Source organism: Sciurus carolinensis, chromosome 2, assembly GCF_902686445.1.
Source record: "Sciurus carolinensis chromosome 2, mSciCar1.2, whole genome shotgun sequence".
In the NCBI taxonomy this organism is placed as follows: Eukaryota; Metazoa; Chordata; class Mammalia; order Rodentia; family Sciuridae; genus Sciurus; species Sciurus carolinensis.
This window is the reverse complement of record NC_062214.1, coordinates 157,560,216-157,566,386: the sequence shown is the minus strand read 5'-3', so window position 1 is coordinate 157,566,386 and position 6,171 is coordinate 157,560,216.

The window sequence follows — 6,171 nt, the reverse complement described above, 5'->3', positions numbered from 1 at the left end:
TAAGAGGGAGCATGTCCCTTGCCATACCTCTGCTATGAGGTTCTAGATTGGTGAGATAGTAAATTTCTATTTTTTTAAGCTTTTAAAAAGTTGGGTGGGGCTTGTGGACTGGGGCTTTTTCTGGAGGGTGATGTGGTCAGGTCACATCTAGAGAGTGTCTGGTGTGTCTTTTCTTTTGAGTTGGCCAGAGTCCCCAGATAGGGATCCTTCATTTCTTGCCTCACAAAAGTTTGAACCCTGAGGGCTGGTGGAGAAAGAGACCCAAAGGTCTCAGCACCCAGAATATAACCTTTAACTGCTTCCCCATATGTGGTGTGGCACCCACATGCAGCAGTTGCTGGTGTTACTGGACCAGAAATCTACTGTTCCTCTCATCTTTTTCTGAAATGGGGAGGACTAGCAAAGGGCAACTAGGGCTCTAGCAGCCTCAGAAAGATTTTCTTAGTGTTCCTATCTTTAGCTCTTCATTTACCCACATTTTCTTTATTTCTTTCTTTATTTATTTACAGACTACATTTTGATTCATTGTACACAAATGGGGTATATCATTTCGTTTCTATGGTTGTACACAATGTAGATTCATACCATCCCACTTCTTAATGGATCTAGTACCTTCAATTTCTTGGTCATGGAATCATTCAGAGATGTGAAAACTGTTATGCTCCTAAGACCTTCAAGCTCTTGGTTTATGGTGTAACTTTTCAGGTTTTCTAAATCAACTTACGTTCATCCATCTACTTTGCAACTTTTGACTTTCTCCTTTCCCTTTTAGCACAGATTTTTGCCTTTAAAAGCATACCTTTATTGCCACCTTTGTGATGTTTCAGAAAGGAGCATGTACCCAATTGACTTTTCAACCAGAAATCACCCACAATGTTATTTTTAAACGAGAAAAAGTCAGCAAGATTCAGTGATTGATTGTATATAAAAGGTGAAGAAAGAAATCTGATGTAATTCCAAGATTTCCAATCTGGGTGATTAGGGAAATAGAGTATCATTTAGAGAGAGAGGGAAAAGGAGGAAGGAAACAGATGGGGTGGGATGGTAGCAGATGGTTCTGTGAGTTTAGACATATTGGAATTGAAGTGATGGGAAACGTCCAAATGGAGATGTTATGAAGACAACTGGAAAGGCATTAATGGAGCATGGAGAAAGGTGAAGTCTGGTTATATAGATTCAAAAATGAGCTGCGTTTGAGTTTTATTAAGGTAAGTAAGAGGTGGTAAATATTGAAGAAGTGAGAGCTCATAAAGAACAGCAGAGCAAAGACCCAGCTTGAAGAATAGTAAAGAATAGAAGAAAAAGAAAGTTTTTTCACCAGAGAGGAAAAAACAGACATGGTTAGAAATGGAAGATAATCAGCATTTTGTACAATGTGGAAACCAATAACTGTGTGTGTGCTTGAACAGCCCCCAGGCCAGGAAGTGACTGAGCCCAGACAGAACCAGGACAGTGCAGAGGCTCCCAAAATGTCATTTGAGATATTAATCTCAAAGCAGGAGCTGAGGAATACGAGCTCCAAAAGGACCTGTGACCCCAGTGCACTAGAGTGAGGAAAAGGGCAGGTGGGATCAGAATCCTGCATACAAGTAAGGCCAGATCAGGGTCAAGAGAGGGGGAGGCTATCCAGGTCAGTGTACTGGGGGAGGAGAGAAGAGCAGAGGTTGGTAGAGATTCCAACAGGTAGATAACAGGTGTCTCAGAGGGACAGGTACAAAGTTCAGAGATCCAGACATGGAGAAAATCAGGTCAAATCACTGAGACAGGGAAAGAAACAAAAACAGACGCTCAAACAAATTACTACCATCAGAGGTGGGGCACCAGCAAAATTAGCTAATGGAGAATCACAAACTGAGGGATCTCTAAGAGCTTCCCTCTCTAGCAGCATGCCTTAATCCCAGAAATGCACTAGAGTGAGCTAAACTCTAGCAGCTAAAATAAAGGCAACTAATCTATTAAAATGTAATACTCTATAATTCAGAAACTCTATCTTGCTATTTATCCTAGAAAACTATTCACACCTGTACCCATGAAGGATATTCCAAGATAGTCGCTGTGACATTGTTAGCAATCAAAGAATCTAAAACAAACTAAAGCCCCTCCAGAGGGGAGTGATTAATCAGGAGTCTCCATACTGAAATAATGCATAGCCATCAAAACAAATGAGGTAGTTCTCAAGGACTGATACGGGAAGATCTCCAAAATGTAACACTGAATTGAGGAAGGGAGTGGCACAATATCATAAACCATATGAAACTGTTGATGCATTTTAAGGAGAGGGAACAAAAAGAAGAGAGGGAGAGACCTGACAAACACAGAGGGGTTCTGGAGGAGAGAAAACTAGCAGATCATTATGGATCCCCACCTATTGACACGTTGCATTCTGCAATGATATCAAGTCAGAGAAGAACTATGACAAGGCAAGTGAATGTGGGAAGGAGGAAGTTGTCACTGGCCTTCAGGAGAGTGCTGCCGGCTGAGCAGTACAGGCTGAGGAAGCACTGGGGAGCAGGGAGGGGATGGAAGGTGAGTGGGTGTGGTCTCTATAACTTGACCTTCAAGGTTAGCAGAGGAATATGGAAGCTGGCACACGGAAAGGTACAACGAAGAATTTTTGACTAAGGGAGGTCTGGGCATATTTGAAGTTGAAGTTGGAAGGGAATAAACTTTGGAAAGAGTGATTGCAGATGCTATAGAGGCAACAAGGATAGAGGAGTGGGTTACAAAATGTTGGTGGTTGGAAGAGCTCAGACCTCACTTTGCCCCTTATTTTACAATCAAGGAAACTGAGGCCCAGGGAGGTGTTGTGGGGAAGATCATAGTTTTGAATCTACACTGCTTCTCTTAGTAACTTAGAAACTGCTTTGAGGCTGGGGTGTGTCTCAGTGGTAGAGCATTTGTCTAACATGCATGCGGTCCTGGATTCAACCCCTCCGTACTGCCAAAAAAAAAAAAAAAAAAAAAAAAAAAAAATGTAAGAAAGAAAGAAAGAAACTACCTTAGGCCACTACTTCCTCATCCTCAGAATAGGTGTAAAAGCCGACCACTTCCCACAGTTGAGGCTTTATTTTTTTAAGTTACTAGTACTAATGAACTTACAAGCATCGACCATGCCTGTTCTTCTTCTAAGTACTTCACGCATATGAATTCACCTAAGAACCCTATGAGAAAAAACTACTCACCTCCCAGAAGCATAGGCCTACACATCACTAGAAAGTGACAGACCCAGGAGTCAAAGCAGACAGCTGGTCCCTAAGTCCAAACTCTTACTCACTCAAGCTATTGACTCTAATTTAAGTCATGTAAAGTGCACAACACGATGCCTCACACGTGGCAAGAGGTGAACAAAATAGTCACATTTACTACTCGAGAAGAGCTAGCACTAGAACGCAGGCGTCTGGTGCCCAGGTTCATTCCTTTATACCACACCGTGTTGGTCGCCTTGTTCAGAACTTCCCTAGAAAGGAAGGAAAAATGACAAAAAAGAAACATCCACCATACCTACAGACAAAATCAGGGCCCAAATGACTCCAAAAGAGAATTTCCCATGCACAGGGAGGGACTCCTTACCAGTAGGGCGAACCCATACCAGGACCTATTCTGAGTGCCTTCATTTCACTGGAACTGGGCTAAGTCAAGTATTCCTTAACCCAAGGGGATTGCAAGTCAGTGTGATTTGGTCTGCTTTTCACTGCTGTGACTACAAGACCCAAACGGCACAATTGTAGAGGAGGAAGAGTTTATTTAGGGGCTCACAGTTTCAGGTCTCAGTCCATAACTGACTGGCTGCATTCCTGGGGGCTCAAGGTGAGGCAGGACATCATGGTGGGAGAGTATGGCAAAGGGAAGCAGCTCACATAATGATCAGAGAGCAGAGAGAAAGTCCAACTGCCAGATACAAAATAGATACCCCAAATTCATGCCCCTAATGCCCACCTCCTCCAGCCACACCCCACCTGCCTCCAGTTACCACTCAGTTAATCCCATCAGGAGTTACTTTACTGATTATATTAAAGCTACAAACCAATCATTTCTCCTCCAAACTTTGCGTTGTCTCACATGAGAGCTTTAGGGGGACACCACATCTAAACCATGTCACCGTGTTTAGTGATCTTTCTGCTTATGTAAAGAAGTTTCACTCAGTGTCATAGTTGTAACACTATTGATTCATATATCTTACGTGATGGCAGCTTACCATGGGCGCCCCAAAACATGACATCATAGCTCCAGACCACGCTGACTCTCCATCAGGCTGGTTCACACAGCTCAGTAGCAGCTATAAGTCATCTCCATTCAACAGCTGTGAAGTGTATTGGTAGCATCACTTCCACTTCTAAGTGAGAAGGTCTCCACTGTGTCAAAATGGATGTCCTCCTTAGTAGGTTCTGTAGAAGAGCCAGAGATGGAGGTAAAGATTGCAGTGAGCATCCAGGCGGTCAGTAAAGCTCAGGCCAACCATGGGGAGGGAAGTTGCCCTCTTTCCCGGAAGGTGCATGCTGTCTTCTTCGTGGTATATTTCCCCAGAGCATATTTTGACTTCTAAAAACAACTTCTGCTTCCAGAGAGATTTTCTTCAAAGGTTAGGACTCAAAAGGCTTCACTTGAGACTTCATAATGCATGTGACGATAAAGACAATTATAAAGACAATTACAGATTGACAGCTGCGAGATCTAAAATGGCCACTACTCTTCTCTTCATTTGTGCCTGCAATAAAACTCATTAAGAGCTTAATGAGAATTTAAGGATTCTTTTCTCTATGTTATTCTGAAGATTTGGCACTAATTAGAAGCCCAGAGTTGTTTCCCCAGAGCCTGGAGCAAAAGAGAAGAGAAGTAAAAGTAAGATATCCATTTCTTCCAATTAATACTTACAAGGGACGCCATAACACAGGTTCTGCACTAATTGTGTGGAGGTGGAGAGGGTGAGAGAATGTATGATCATTGTCTTTCAGGACTTCTTGATTTACTGCACATAAGACACGGAACTAGATTCCCAGATCAGTCAAGAGCACTTGGGATTCAAATCCCACTGCACTCGTCCTGTGTGACTCTGGGCAGAGGATTTAAACTCTCTTGGCTCCATTTCCCCACTAAGGAGGATAATGTAGGTCTGCCCTCATAGCATTGCTGTAGGAGCTAAAAAAAAAAAAAAAAAAAAAAAAAAAAAAAAAAAAAGATGTATTTTAAAAGTTCTGTGATGTGCCTAGTGCACAATTGGAGTTCATGGTGTTATTGACTGTTGTCATTATTATAAATAATCCAGAGCAGATAAGAATCACTTCAATTAGAGATATTCATAAAGGTGAAAGTTAGGTTTTTGAATAGGGATACACTTTGAAGGGATTTGGCCTTCCATGAGATTGGAAGTTTTACGAAATACTGGAAAAAAAATATCTATGTGGTCTCCCAAAATTCGGATTACTCTTCTCTTCAATGCTATGTGCATGCCAGCCCTGCCTCTGGACTGCCCCATGTACTGACCGCTCCCTTGTCTCTGAACCTCCATGGCCATCTTTTCTAGGGCTGTCTCCCCTCAAACACAGAGGCAGTTTTCCTGGATCTTTCTGCTACTCGGTCACAGGGCTGCCCATGCCAGATTTCCACTGTTCGCCTTTAGCCTTAAAATCTTTCTTAAAAACTCACCTCTGTGATGCAGAACTTAACCTGCCTTCTGGAACAAGCCAATGTCAGAAAAAAATCTAGACAACTACTCTCTCTCACTGATATTTCCATGTGCCCTTTGCTGACCCAGGAAGACTTGGGGGTGAGGAAAGGGATGTTAAGAGTTCTTTCTAAGTGGGTTGGCCCAGCTCCAAATTCCTGTGCTTGCCCTTTAGGGCAAACCACATCTTCATCATCATCACCACCTCCATCATCATCATCATCATCACCACCTCCATCATCATCATCACCACCTTCATCATCATCATCATCACCACCTCCATCATCATCATCATCATCATCATCACCTCCATCATCATCAACATCACCACCTCTATTATCATCATTTGCCTCCTGCTTTGTGGCATGGAGAAGTCTATGAACTTTTCTCTGGACCCAGATGCCAAGAAAATGTAGTGTTGGCGCAGGGGAAATGACAGGCACCACCAGAGGACCAGCCTCAGGGCCTCAGGGGGACAGCTGCAGCAGTTGGGGTCCAGGCCGTCCCTG